Source organism: Elephas maximus, chromosome 23, assembly GCF_024166365.1.
Source record: "Elephas maximus indicus isolate mEleMax1 chromosome 23, mEleMax1 primary haplotype, whole genome shotgun sequence".
Lineage (NCBI taxonomy): Eukaryota > Metazoa > Chordata > Mammalia > Proboscidea > Elephantidae > Elephas > Elephas maximus.
Window position 1 is genome coordinate 31852673 of NC_064841.1, and position 15026 is coordinate 31867698.

General features: G+C 38.1%; 1 long non-coding RNA gene across 2 annotated transcripts in view; it reads right to left on the bottom strand.

The window, feature by feature from the left end:
• The window catches only part of LOC126066508 (uncharacterized), a 34269-nt gene extending 21821 nt beyond the window's left edge, over positions 1-12448 (bottom strand). Inside the window, exons 1-3 of one of the 2 annotated variants that reach the window (XR_007515118.1) lie at positions 12289-12448; positions 3154-3456; positions 990-1212 (exon numbers count right to left, since the gene is read on the bottom strand). This is a non-coding gene — a long non-coding RNA (uncharacterized LOC126066508). The remainder of the gene's footprint in view (positions 1-989; positions 1213-3153; positions 3457-12288) is intronic. The other variant, XR_007515117.1, reaches the window with a different exon arrangement.
• Positions 12449-15026: the final 2578 nt, after the last annotated feature.

Genomic DNA, 15026 nt, shown 5'->3' on the forward strand with positions numbered 1-15026 from the left:
AGCAACCTAATGTAGAACAGAAGAGATTAGAAGAGAAGGCTAAACCAGGGTAAACTTAATCACATTGGGGGAAGACCGAGGGGGAGAAGTTGGGAGAGCGTATTAACATCTTTTGTGGTTCAACCAGAGCTGTAATTTAAATTTGAACTTCTCTAGTCATTGCTAGAAATGAAAAAATTTCCAACATCATTTTTAATGAAATAAAATTATATCAATATACAATTTTTTATTTATCAGTTTGGAAAACAAATCTAATGATTTGATATATTGCATTAATGAGGGTGTGAATTCTATCTGCTTTTTTCATGCATTGATGGAAATAAACTGGAACAATTTCTATAATAAGCAATTAGGCAACATCTAAAGTTTTTAAACGTATAGACCTTTCGACCAGGCAGTTTTACCTCTAGGAATTCACTGTGTTGCTATGCTTGCTCAGGTGTGTGGAATTAGATACCTAGGCATTCACTGGAGAATCGTCTTTAATGGCAACATTAAAACAAACTAACTGGGCTTTAATGAGAGTCTAGCAAATAAACTGGGGGCCTTGGCAGGTCAGTGGTGGATTCTCGCTGTCAATTCCCAGCCAATGCACCTCATGCACGGTCACTGCTCATCTGTCAGTAGAGGTTTGCACGTTGCCGTGATGCTGAACAGGTTTCAGCGGTGCTTCCAGTCTAAGACGAACTAGGAAGAAAGGCCTGGCGATCTACTTCTGAAAATCAGCCAATGAAAACTCTATAGATCACAAATATTTGTTATAAGTTGGGGGCTGACTCGACAGCAGCTAACAACACCAGGCAAAAAAATTACTCTATACCCATAAAATAGAACACTATGCTTCCGTTAAGTCTAACTTAAGAATTTCATTTTTCTACAATCAAAGCAGCCCTGGGGTAAGCAATGCCCTGCTGCTGAAGTGACACCGTTATACCAGCAATGATTCAGGTTTCTATCTTTCTCTCATTAATTCTCACCATGGGACTTACCTCTTGTTGCAAGATGGCTGTTCCATTTCCACCATCTTGTTGATGCTTCAGGCAGAGTGGTGTGGACCTGCATATCCTGCACCCTTCTGAAGAGCATTTCTCAAAGCCTCAACAATCAGCTTCTGCTTCACTCTCATGAGTTGGACAGTCACCCAAGTGGCACGGAACCTTGGAAATGTAGTATTTCAGCTGGGAATATTTTTACTCTGAACACAATGTACTTCTGTCATAAAGAAAGGGAGATTATCAGAGAGTGGGCAAAGAAGAAAGGATGTGTGTGTGTGTGTGTGTGCGTGCACGTAAACACATAGGATATCTATGAGGTTGTATAAGAAACAAGTCATTGTAGTTTTCTTAAGGAGGAAAACTGAGGGCTATACTTGACAATGAAAATACATTTTTTACTGTATAATCTTTTATAACTTTCGAATTTTATACCTTTTGCATATTTTACTTTTCAGAAAAACATTATTTTAATTAAAAGAGTTTCACCTGCTTTTAAAATTCTTTTCATGGAAATTCTTCAGAATTTTCTAATTCACACATTTTTCTTAGTCAAATGGCCTAATATTAAAAGGCGAATTTCCATGATGCAATTTTCACCATTGCAAAAATCTATTAACTCTTTTCCTTGGAAAGAAAGATGTGAGTTAAAACTCCAGTTTTGTCACCTATGGGTTATATGGCTTAGAGCAAATGACTTCTAATTTCTGTACACGTCAGTTTTCTCACGTACAACATGGGGATACGATTCTTGTTGGAGCATTAAAGTAGATAATATATGTGAACGATTTAACATGGTTCCAGGCACAAAGTGGGTGGTTGACAAATGGTACCTACTGTTTCTATTACTTTTACAGTAATTATTAAGAATATTTATACGAGGCTGTGTGCTCTCCTTGTAAATAGCATTAAAAAGAGCAATAATACAAAGATTGGCCAGTTCACAAATAGTGCACTAACAAGAAGATCTGTATTAAGGAACAATGCCCTATTTTCCAGTCACAGCCTGGGAGTGTTTAGTTTCTACAAGCTTTATATCATGTGATATGGGCAGTTAAGTCAGTAGGTTCAATTCTGTAAAATGGATGTTTCCCCTAGGTTGAATACCATTAATATTAGGTCTGGACAGTCAAAGTGACCAATCAGTCTTGCACACATATATATCTGCCATATTAAAAGGAAATTGAAATTTCTGACTCAACTATAAATTCATATCACTCTAACTTTCATTGGCAATTTGTTGGAAAAACTGACTTTCCACACAGCCAAAATGAATCAAAGTAGAGAGAGACGTATTTGAAAAGTGAACTTGTCAGAAACTGAAGGAGGTAAAGCATATTTGCACTTTGACATTCATGGTAGGCCCAAATTCTAAATAACACTGTTGGTATAGGCCCCACAACTCAAATGCAGTGCATTAGAACAACAACAACAAAACCCAGAGCTAAACGGGCACTTCAGATTAGTAATGATTTGATAAATAAAGAAATAAAACCATTAATTAAATAGTTGACTTTGTTTTGGAGTTTATTTTCCACACAGAAACAAAGATTTATCTGGCAACTAAAAGATTCTTGTGCATAAAAAGGTGAAAGAAGAAAAACAGCTGGACAAGTAGCAGGCAGTGAGTGACCAGCTAAGCTCAAACACTTTTCCATCATGTATGAGCTTCACAGTGTATCCACAGAATTTGTTCGTCAAAAAAAACAAAAAGGAAAGAAAAAGACAAAATATCCTGTGCCCTGGGTCTTTAGGGCTGCTTGTAGAACCCACTGCCATCGAGTCGATTTCGACTCATAGCGACCATATACAAGGGCTGCTTGTATATCGTGGAAATTTTGTAAGTTATATTCTTGACAGCCAAGCATCTGATCTGCTGTTATAACATTTAACACTATTGACTATTTCAGAATCTTATCATTTTTCTTTTTAAGGTAAAATATATGCTGAACTTGAAGAAAGTCCAATATTGATTGAATACTGTTTGTATATGTGTTCCGGAAATCTTTGTAAATGAACAAATCCACATATTCAAAATTTCTGCTTTTTCTGAAATTAGATACAGCATTTCCAATGTACAGGCAAGAAAACCAAAAGGAAGATATTTAATTTACCCTAAGACTCTTGAACTGCTAGAGCAATAGCCTTAAAAAGTACCCACGTTGTTAGTTGGTTGTTCAGGAAGATCGTGTTTAACCCTCGCCCAGAATATGCAAGCTTTGCAGTTTTCCAAGCCATTAACTGGCTCAGTAAGGCAGAGACACAAAAGGCAGAATTTTGAAACCAAATGGAGCTGAATGTGTTTCTTTGTATTCCTTATCCTGTGTCCTTCACCAGCCTGGCTGTGTCTTACACATTTCAGTCTTTAAGGTGTTCACTTAGCTTCCCCTTTCCTTCATTTCAAAGCTGCTGAAGAGGGTTCTGAAGCAGAGAGGGACTGCAGTCACTCTAGTGTGATGCCAGTCTATGAGAAAAACAAAAAAACCCGTTGTCGTTGAGTCAATTCCAACTCATAGTGACCCTATAGGACAGAGTAGAACTGCCCCATTTAGTTTCCAAGGAGCGCCTGGTGGATCTGAACTGCCGACCTTTTGGTTAGCAACCATAGCACGTAACCACTACGCCGCCAGTGTTTCCAGTCCATAGGAAGGAAGAGCTAAATAATAATCATTGTAAGCTTTATATAGAGAGCCCTGGTGGCATAAAGATTAACCAAAAGGTTGGCAATTGGAACTCACCCCGCCACACCATGGGAAATGGACCTGGTGATTTGCTCCTGTAAAGATTACAGCCCAGAAAACCCTATGGGGCAGTTCTAGTCTGTCACATGGGTCACTATGACTCAAAATCTGCTTAATAGCACCCAACATCAAAGAGCATTATGTATTTGTATACTAATGCTGTTTTTCTATAGTAAACATTTTGCTATTCATTTCAGATTCTTTATTAGGTAAAAATTGTAGGGTTGAAAGCATTTCCTTCATTTCCTCAAAGCATTAGCCAACTTTCAGATTTCTACTATTCACACATATAATCTTCTAAACAAAGAGAGGTACCTCCATGGGGGAGCATATGTGAGAAATAGAGAGGGGGCTAGGGAAAGAGAAGGAAAGAAAACAATGTTAGGCTACACAGCTCTTGTATCTTTAAAGACAGCTTGGAGACATGGAAACCATATGTGAACTCTTAGCTAATAAAACAAAATGCCAAAATGTGGCGGCTAAAGCTATCGCACCCCCAAATGTAATTGGACATATGCTCATTTAGTTGCTTCTAATCAAAACATTACAGAATTTTTTGAACTCAGGCTGGGTGTAAGTATTGGACTAACGTAATTTAAGTAATTATCTCACATGGAAGAATGCATTTGTGCCGTGGAGCTACTATTACATCAAAGAAAGTAAACAATGTATAAGCTGGAATAGATGACACTTAAGCAAAACCAAAGAGTTTCTATTTCCCATGTTGGAAAAAAGGAAAAGAATTGATTAATTTCACACCGAAACTATTTTCCAAAGAACGTGCTAGTTGGCTAGTGTACTTGCTATAGATTTATCATGTTCATGCAAATGAATGTCAGTCTGTCTAGATAATCAATGCAAATTTCATTTTCAGTCAAAAATAACAGCTTTTACAAGTCCATGGAAATTGCCAGAATGTCAGACTTTGGTTGCTACACACAGTTTATGCACTGCATGGATCTGGATTTCACATGTGAATTCATTCAAGAATATGAAAATAATATCAAGCCTTCCCTACCCAATGGCTTTTTTAAGTTGGTCTGTCAATTTATCCTTATTTATTTGCTTAATTGTTGGTTGCTTGTTTTTTTGCTTATTAAATACTTAGAATAAAGCACAATTATAAAAAAGAACAATAAAATCCTGAAATAGTTCATCTAAGGTTAAAAAGAAAAGTAAATGGAGTTTTTTTTTAAATTAAGCAATTATTAAAGGGAAGATAAAATATGTCATTTAATCAGGAATAAAGAACTATTGACACTTTTATTATCTCAGAAAGCATTAGAGTAGGAACTTTGAAGGCAACCGTATGACAGAATGAAATGGAAAAACAAAATAAATTTCCTTTCTCAAAACAAGGTGGCATAAGAAATTAAATAAGCACAAAAGGAACATGTAGAGAATGTTTGTGAAGTAACTTTTCAATCCATGTAAGAGAACATAATCCAAACTGAGTAACAACGGCAGGACTTGACAATATACAAAGTTCTTGCACTTCCATTGCATCATGTTATATGCGTCTAAATAGATGCTTAGCGGAGAATTCACAAGCAATCTGTCTGTACATATATAATCAATAATTTGTTGATCACTTATTCTATACTTAGCACACAAAGAATTATTATACAGTGAAGTTGTTTTTGTTACATGCTATTTTTTTTTTATTTAGTTGGTTCTGACTCATAACAACCCTGTGTATGAGAGAACAAAATGTTGCCTAGTCCTGTGCCATTATCACAGTCATTGCTATGTTTGAGCCTATGTTGTAGCCACTGTGTCAATCCATCTTGCTGAGGGTCTTCCCCTTTTTTTCTGACCCTCTTCTTTACCAAGCATGATGCCCTTTTCCAAGGATTAGTCCCTCCTTATAAAATGTCCGAAATAAGCAAGACAACATCTCGTCATCCTCACTTCTAAGGAGCATTCTGGTTGTACTTCTTCCAAGGCAGATTTGTTTGTTCTTCTGGCAGTCCAAGGAATATTCAACATTCTTTGCCAATACCATAATTCAAATAAGTCAATTTTTCAGTCCTCCTTTTTCATTGTCTGGCTTTCACATACACATGAGGCAGTAGACAAGACTATGACTTGGGTCAAATGCACCTTAGTCCTCAAAGTGACATCTTTACTTTCTAAGATTCTAAAGAGCTCTTAGCAGCAGATCTGCCCAATGCAATGCGTCATTCGATTTCTTGACTGCTGCTTTTATGGGTGTTGATGTGGATACAAGTAAAATGTAATCCTTGACAACTTCAATAATTTCTCCGTTTATCGCGATGTTGCTTATTGGTCCAGTTGTGAGAATTTTTGTTTTCTTTATTTTGGGGTATAATCCATACTGAAGGCTGTAGTCTTTGATCTTCATCAGTAAGTGCTTTAAGTCCTCTTCACCTTCAGCCGGCAAGGTTGTGTTATCTGCATAACGCAGGTTGTTAATGAGTCTTCCTCCAATCCTGATGCTGTGTTCTTCTTCATATAGTCCAGCTTCTTGGCTTATATGGTCAGCATAAGTACGGTGAAAGAGTACAATCACGATGCACACATTTCCTGATTTTAAACCATGCAATATTCCCTTGTTCTGCTCAAATGACTGCCTTTTGGTCTTTGTACAGTTTCCTCATGAGCACAATTAAGTGTTCTGGAGTTCCCATCTTTCGCAATATTATCCACAATTTGTTATGATCCACACAGTTGAATGCCTTTGTACAGACAATAAAACACAGGCAAACATCTTTCTGGTTTTCTCTGCTTTCAGCCAAGATCCATCCGATATCAGCAATGATATTCCTCATTCCACATCCTCTCCTGAATCTGGCTTAAATTTCTGGCAGTTCCCTGTCCATGTACTGTTGCAACCATTTTTGAATTATCTTCAGCAAAATTTTACTTGAGTGTGATATTAATGATATTGTTTGATAATTTCTGTATCCTGTTGGATCACCTCTCTTTGGAATGGGCACAAATACTGATCTCTTGCAGTCTGTTGGCCGGGTAGCTGTCTTCCAACTTTCTTTGCATAGATGAGAGATTATTTCCAGCATTGCATCCATTTGTTGAAGTATCTTAACAAATACATGAAGGGTGAAGTTAGTCTACAAAAAAAATTTTGCACAAGGTAAATTTGAAAGTAGATTTTAGCAGCAGTTCATTAGTAAGGAGGACAAATCTAGAATGTGTTTCTGATATACACAGGGTCACAAAGGCTGGAAGAACAAGGGACACCTTGAAATGAGGGAGACCAGCAGGCTGGAGAGAGTCATTAATTTTAGGAGATAACGTTGAAGATCGAGGAACACTTTAAGATGCCTCTTCCAAAAAATAAGGAGCCCTGGTGGCACGGTGTTTAAATGTTCAGCTGCTAACCAATAGGTTGGCAGTTTGAACCCACTCAACAGCTCTGCAGGAGAAAGACCTGGTGATCTGTTTCTGTAAAGGTTACAGCCTAGAAAGCCTTCTGTGGCAATTTTACTCTGTCATATGTGGTCACTATGAGTCAAAAATAGACTTGACAACTTGATGACACCCAACAACAACACCCCCCCCAAAGTAGGTATTAAATTGGCTTGAATTTACAAATGAATTGAAATGTACAAATAAGACTAGTTGATTTAGTACTTTAAATTCTGTGTTAAAGTTTTGTATTTTGCTTTGTTGCTTTTAAGCAGAGGTGGGGGATGAGCAGTGAGTGGGGTGGGGGTGGGAATGATTAACATAATAGCACATAGAAGACCCTGTGACTAATTCTGCATTTTTATATTCAAGATGGACTAGAGCAGGGACACCACAAATGCCTTTCCACGAAGTGATTAAGACCCGATATTGATCTATGTCCATGATAATGGAAGAAGGGACTCTACCTACTGGTGCATAAACATTGAGTTTAAATGATGTCTTCTCTTGTCTGGAGCATAGAAACTCAACAATTGAAAGATTAATTGACTAACTAATAGAAAAAAAATTAACCGAAAATATATTCGGGAGAAAGCATCATAAGGTCATATTGATTTATAGCAAAGATACCCCCCCCCCAAAAAAAAGCCCAAACCCATTGCCATCGAGTCAATTCTGACTCATAGTGACCCTGTAGGACAGAGTAGCCCCATGGGGTTTCCAAGTAGCGCCTGGTGAATTTGAACTGCCGACTTTTTGGTTAGCAGCTGTAGCGCTTAACCACTGTGCCACTAGACTTTCCTAGCAAAGATATATAGGACAAAATAAGAAGGAAAATTTAAAATACCTTCATTTATTTTTCCTTTCTGAAATAGAGAAGGAGGATGTCCCCAAAAAATAGAGTGGAGAGGCTCCTTATCCAATGTTTAAACTAACTCTATAACTTCTCTGTAAACTCCCTAAGTTATCTCAGAATTCAGAAAGAAAATATCTTCTTAAATCAGTCCTCAGTGTAGATGCCCACTCTTACTTCCACTAGCCTATTCTTAAAGTATAAGAATTTTTTTATTTCCACAAAGGGCAGAAGAAAGGCTGCTGATTCTTGCTTAAAGTTCCAGAAACAAACCTTACATATGTATATAATATCAATTGACATATTGCCTGGCATGTACGTAGCATTTGATAAACTGGAGATTTAAATATGTGTGTATGTCATCACGTGTATGTAGGTGTATATGTAGTATATGCCAGGCAAATTATAAATATTATTAACTATTAAATATTTAACATTTAATTAATGAGAGATTTACATACATATTAAATACATTATATAGGAATAAAATATTTAAATACATAAAATAGATATATCAAACCCAAGCCAAATCCACTGCCACCGAGTTGATTCCAACTCATAGTGACCCTTTAGCACAGAGTGGAACTGTCCCATAGGGTTTCTAAGGCTGTAAATATTTAAGAGAGCAGACTGCCACATCTTTCTCCCGTGGAACAGGCCGGTGAGTTTGAACAGCTGACCTTTTGGTTAGCAGCCAAGCACTTAAATACTGTGCCACTAGGGCTCCATGAAATAGATATCAATAATATAAATTATATATGTATATATTTAAATCTCCCATTTATTAAATACTAATTATATGTGTATATAATTATAATTATATAGTTATATAATGGTGGCATAGTGGCTAAGTGCTACGGCTGCTAACCAAGAGGTCGGCAGTTCAAATCCTCCAGGCGTTCCTTGGAAACTCCACGGGGCAGTTCTACTCTGTCCTATAGGGTCGGTATGAGTCGGAACTGACTCGACAGCAGTGGGTTGGGTTTTTTTTTGTTTTTTAATTATATGCTAAGAGATTTAATTATATCATAGTGGTTAAACAGCTGGGGTTCAAATCTTAACTTTATTAGTACTTTGTTTCCTGCAGCCAAGTTGTCCTCTCTGTGACTTAGTTTTGTCATCTGTAAAATCCAAATAATATTTGCTTCATGACTCATATAATTGTTGTGAAAATTAAATGGTGTAATATAGGCAGTGTTCCCAGAACAGTGCACAGAATGTAATGAGCACTCAATACACGTTAGTCCTCCTAATGTCACAGGGGATGGGAAATTGAGGTCCATGGAGTTTGCCGAAGTTCTCCACCAGCTAGTAGTAGAGCTGGAATTTTAACCCAGGTATGTCTGGCTATTCTTTCTTCATAGTGCTGCATTATTTAATACAACTTGGATCTCTGCCTTCCCCTTAAATTGCCTTCTGCGTTGGTACACAGAAATGGGTCAGCCTCACAGAGCTCCACGTCTCCCCCGCCTAGGGACTGTCAAGTATTCCTTACTCTCCCCAGACCTCTGCAGAATTCGGTGAACCCAAGCTACAGATGCAAGGTCTTAGCTCATTAAAAAAAGGAAGTTTAAGTTTCTTCAGGGAAATCAGAATGGCTCTTCAGTTTGTTTGTTTGCTTAGTATTGTATAACCTTCCAAGGAAAACATTTGAGTTTTTGGAGAGTAGTTGATTTTCAGTGTTGAAAAAAATGACATGATAACTCGAAGGAATTGGGTCCAGAGTGGGCAATAGCATATAAAATCAAGAGACACTTCAATTATCCTGTTAAAGTTAGAAAAATCCATTACTAAGTTGTAGAAGGAAAACAACTTGCGGAAATATCATCTCGGACCGACCGTTTCCAATCACTGGTACTCCATTCATTATATGCTTGAGTGGTTCCAGGAACAGAAGACTGTGCACTGTTACAATGCCAAGGACAAGAAAGGCAACTCAGCCTGTCGGGCTGACTTCCCCTCACAGCAATCTGAACATTTCAGGCTTCGCTTGCCTTGCCCAGATGAGTTAGTCACTTGGGAAGTGAAGCTGTAGCCAAGGACTCCTTTCTCAGACAACACTCGCTGCTCTCTTGTGGCCCATCTCCTGCCCCCGCAGTCTTCAGGACCAATATATATTAACGACTTGGAAGGATATTTTAACCCATCCTCAGCCTACCACCCCTTGTTTTAAGAGCCACTATTAGCTCATCGGAAATCCTAGTGGCCTAGTCGTTAAGAGCTACGGCTGCTAACCAGATCAACAGTTCGAATCCATCAGGCTCTCCTTGGAAACCCTATGGGGTAGTTCTACTCTGTCCTTTAGGGTCACTATGAGTTGGAATCTACTCAATGGCAATGAGTTTTTTTTTTTTTTTTTTAAGCTGAACGCTATCTTTTTACAGTATCTAATTCTTATACTCTCCTTACAAGACAGACAGTTTTCATTTTCTTATGATGACATTGAGGCTGATGATATTAAATGTAAAGGTCAAACACTAGCAGGCAACAACAACAAAAAAAGGCCTGATTCCAGGTCTGTTGAGTTTCGAAATCCATGACCTTTCATGTGACAAAGGCAAGGGAGGTTTGGAAGGATGAAAAATGCAGGCAAGAGTATAGGACCTAGAGGCAAAAAGACATAAGATGTCAAGACAAACAGAAAAGACAAATTTCTGTTTGGGTAAACTCAGAGAGCTAGTGCCACTGAAAGAAACAGAAGTTTCAGGGAGGAGGGGTCTGGACATGACAGCAAAAAAAAAAAAAAAGGAATTTGGCTACCAATTGTTTTGTCATAGAAGGATTCATGGGCAAGGATAAATTAAATAGAATTTTAGCTCATTGGAGGTCCCTATGAGTCAGACTCTACTGAACAGCAAAAGGTTAGTGGTTCAAACCCACCAGCCACTCCATGGGAGAAAAGTCCTGACGATATGCTTCCATAAAGATTACAGGCTTGGAAACTCCACGGGGAGTTCTACTCTGGCCTATAGGGTTGCTATGAATTGGAAATCGACTTGATGGCAATGGGTTGGACCTGCATATTAGCTTTAAGCAGACATATTAGCAATGTCCAAAATGAGTAATATATCCAGTCCTGTAGAAGCATTATTTTTACATTCCCATACATTTGTATTTTACTCAAACTTATAGGCTGAAATAGTTAATTCTTATTGAGCATAAACACACACACCGCAAACTTGCTTTGTAAATTTAGTTAGTAATATATTCATGGGTTAAGTATTTCAAATGTGAGCTTAAACTTGGTGGAGAATCTCTAGATATGAAATTTTGATAAGACTCTGATATTAAGACTATATATATTAAGTCTCGATATTAAAACCATACTTAACTCCAAAGTAAGAAAGCTGATCACTTTGTCTATAGAATGGATTATTTGATTCACATACATGGTGATGTTTGGTTAAACATAGTGGAGACCTTTGTAAAAGGAATTAGTACTAGAGCTTATCACACAGGGATTGAAAGCCCTCCCACTATTGTATAAAAAAACCAAAACCAAACCCATTGTAGTCGAGTGGATTCCAACTCATAGTGACTCTATAGGACAGAGTAGAGCTGCCCCATAGAGTTTCCAAGGAGTGCCTGGTGGATTCCAACTGCTGACCTTTTGGTTAGCAGCTGTAGCTCTTAACCACTACACCACTAGGGTTTCCTCACTACTGTATAGCCTAGAGATTTTATTAGATACCTATGTTCTTATTTAGGAGCCTTGGTGGCACAACGATTAATCGCTTGTCTACTAACTGAGAGGTCAGTGATTCAAACTCACCAGCTGCTCCTGGGGAGAAAGATGAGGCAGTCTGTTTCTGCAAAGATTTACAGCCTTGGAAACCCAAAGGGGCAGTTCCACTCTATCCTATAGGATCACTATGAGTTGGAATCCACTCAATGGCAATGAGTTTTTTGGGGGTGGTGCAAGCAGTTAACATACTTAGCTGCTAACTGAAAAGCTGGAGGTTCAAGTCCACCCAGATGTACCTTAGAAGAAAAGCCTGGTGATCTACTTCTGAAAATTAGCCATTGAAAACCCTGTGGAGCACAGTTCTACTCTGACACACAGGGGGCTGCCATGAATAGAAATCAACTTGATGGTAACAGTTTGTTTTTTAATATCCTTATTAGCTACAATCATGAAGATGGCACAGAACCCAACAACATTTTGGCAATTAACAACAACAACAACAACAACAACAACACGTTCTTATTATTAATTCTGGACTTAACTGTGCTTAATTTATTACTTAGCTTTTTTGTTCTCCTCTAAAAAAAATTATGGCATAGAATAATAAAATTAGCTTCATTGACTCACCTTCTATTTTCCACTCTCTTTAAGGTTTTGTCCTAAGATCTCTAGCTCAGGAAAGAATAAATTTATGCAGGGCTTGAGTTAGGGAACAGCTGGTACTGAAAATGTTTCTCTTCTCTAAGCCCTCTCCCCTCCTTGTCCAAACAGAGAAAAGACAGATCTGTTTTCTCCTTCTCAAAAATAGTGGAGTGAAATCCAAGTCCTTCAAAAAAGAGATGGAACGCTGTTCTACCTCACTATTCACCTCTACTTCAAACTCTAGTTTTTGGACACATATCATTTTTAAAATGTTAAGCTATTTTTTTCAAGGACTTTAGCCTCTCAAGATGTAGGTAAGGATTAGTTCCACTTTAGGCGATATTTAAACACACAAATTTAAAACAAAACAAAATAAACAGGCGAGACACCACTTTTTCTCTTCCTTTTCAGAGAATGAAATTATAGCATTAAAGGAACCAAGAACAATTGCAGTGTCTCAAAAACTACGCTCCCTCAACCCTCTCCAAAAAGAAACTTGGGAAGACATAAGCTGTTGAGAAGTTGCCAGTTAAGAAGTCAGTTTGGAAGGCTGTTTAAACCCAAGTTGTGTAATCAGAACTGTTGGTCTTAAGTACGTGTTTGAGTAATGTATTAAATGGCATTAACATGGACAGTAAAACTCTTGCATTATTTTCTTCCCTGGAGGCATATAACACAAAACTTCATTGACTGAAGCCAGTTTGGTAAATGGGGCAGAAAATGCCTGTAGAACTGATGTAATGTTATGAAGAAAGTGGAGTACAAGATGGCATATAAACTCTTAGTGGCATTCTCCATGCACAGCAAAATAGATGTTCTTGCTGCCTTTAAGCGTATAGCTGGATTACAATTAAAGCACCAGCATGTACCTTTCTTGGCACATGTATGAATATGAGGCACAGGCTAGAATTTATTTCATCAAGTTTTAATGTCATTTTCAGCCCGTTAAAAGCTCCATATCTCTTAAATATGTTGCCAGCAACCTGTTACCTGGTATAATGAAAATCAGCCTAACCACTCACCAAATAAAATTCCATATAAAATCTAAACCCCAGTTTCATTTTTCAGGCATTGCTTTCATTGCTTCTTCCACCCCCTCTTCCTCTCTGCCAGAACCTCTAATGAGCAGCAACTCGGGCCAAACCCTGCCAAGTGTGAGCAGGTGGGTTTAATGGGATGTGAGATGTAGTTTGCCTATAACCTGAATACCTTTCACTGGCAAGACCACATGGATGATAGTGGGAGAGAGAGAGTTTTAAGCAGGATGTTTTTAAATAAGAATGAAAATAAGTCACAATGTTTAATAATACTGTACTATTTTATTCATTTGAATAATACTCTTTTTATGTCATAGCTCGTGTAAGGGAAATTCCTACAAAGATTTCCTTGGTCCTTTGTTAAATGTAAAATAAGTGAGCTTCTATTAAGGAGGAACTAATTCCTTTCAATCTTCACAAGGCCCAGAAATGCAGAAACTGATTGGATGATATAGCTATTGATTTGAAACAAAAAGAGACAATGAAGAGCTTGCTAAATAATTATTTATACTTATTTCTTAGACAAATCACTGAAAACAACTGTGAAGTTTATGAAAAAATACAAGATTATTGTAATGTTGCTTTGATTTGATTATGCAGTAAGTTTTTTAACAGAAAGATGTTATATGTTGATAGCTAATACTATGTTTGGTTTTAATTATATTCTATATATATTATGCAAAGGGAGAAATACGCTGAAGAAACTGAAGGTGAATGTGAGAACCAAAACAGATGATGTGATACGCAAGGCGTTTTGAAAGTGGTGAAACATTGCAGACTTATAAGCTTATTATTATCTTTAGAAGCAAAGTGTTATAGGGGAAAGAGTAGGAAAGGAGTCAGAAATTCTAATTTTAAGTAGAAACCATGCAACTAGCCAGCTGTATGGGCCTGTGTAGGTCACTTACCCTCTTAAACAACTTAAATTTCTATATATTTAAATAGTCCCAATATTAACTCTCTTATTCAGCCACTTCCCTGGTGTTGGTGAAGAATATTGAATATACCATGGACTGCCAGAAGAAAGAATAAATCTGTCTTGGAAGAAGTACAGTCAGAATGCTCCTTAGAAGCAAGGATGGCGAGACTTTGTCCCACGTACTTTGGACATGTTTTCAGAAGGGACCACTCCCTAGAGAAGGACATCATGTTTGGTAAAGTAGAGGGTCAGCAAAAAGAGAGGAAGACCCTCAAAGAGATTGTAACGGAACGAGGGTTCTTGTCCTGTCTTATTAGCCAATTGAAATAAGATGGATGCCACACCACCAGCTGCAAGGGAAACAGAAAGTGGAAATTTATTGTCTGAGCAGACAAGGAGCAAGGCAGGGCCTAGCAACCCTAAGGCCACGTGCTCGCTGTCTTAGGGGGTTAGGGAGGTTTTTATTTCTAGTGGTGTCTGGGGGTTGGATTTGGTGATTGGAACTCTCTGCCCTTAGCCCTCCGGTGTCCACATTTGGAAGTCTGGATGTTGAATCATGTCAGTGATGTTCACGTCCAAGGACAGATTGAGGACACAGCTCTTCAGGTCCTGTGCTTGCTCCAAAATTCTGGTTCACGCATGCGCGGGATTCTGGCACCAAATTCAAACTGAGGTTAGGGCCGCAGTGTGGTTGGGCCAAACTGCAGTTAGAAGCCTTGGCTTGGCGGGTTGCAAGTCTGGGGGGGGCGTGGCCAAAGGAGAGCGGG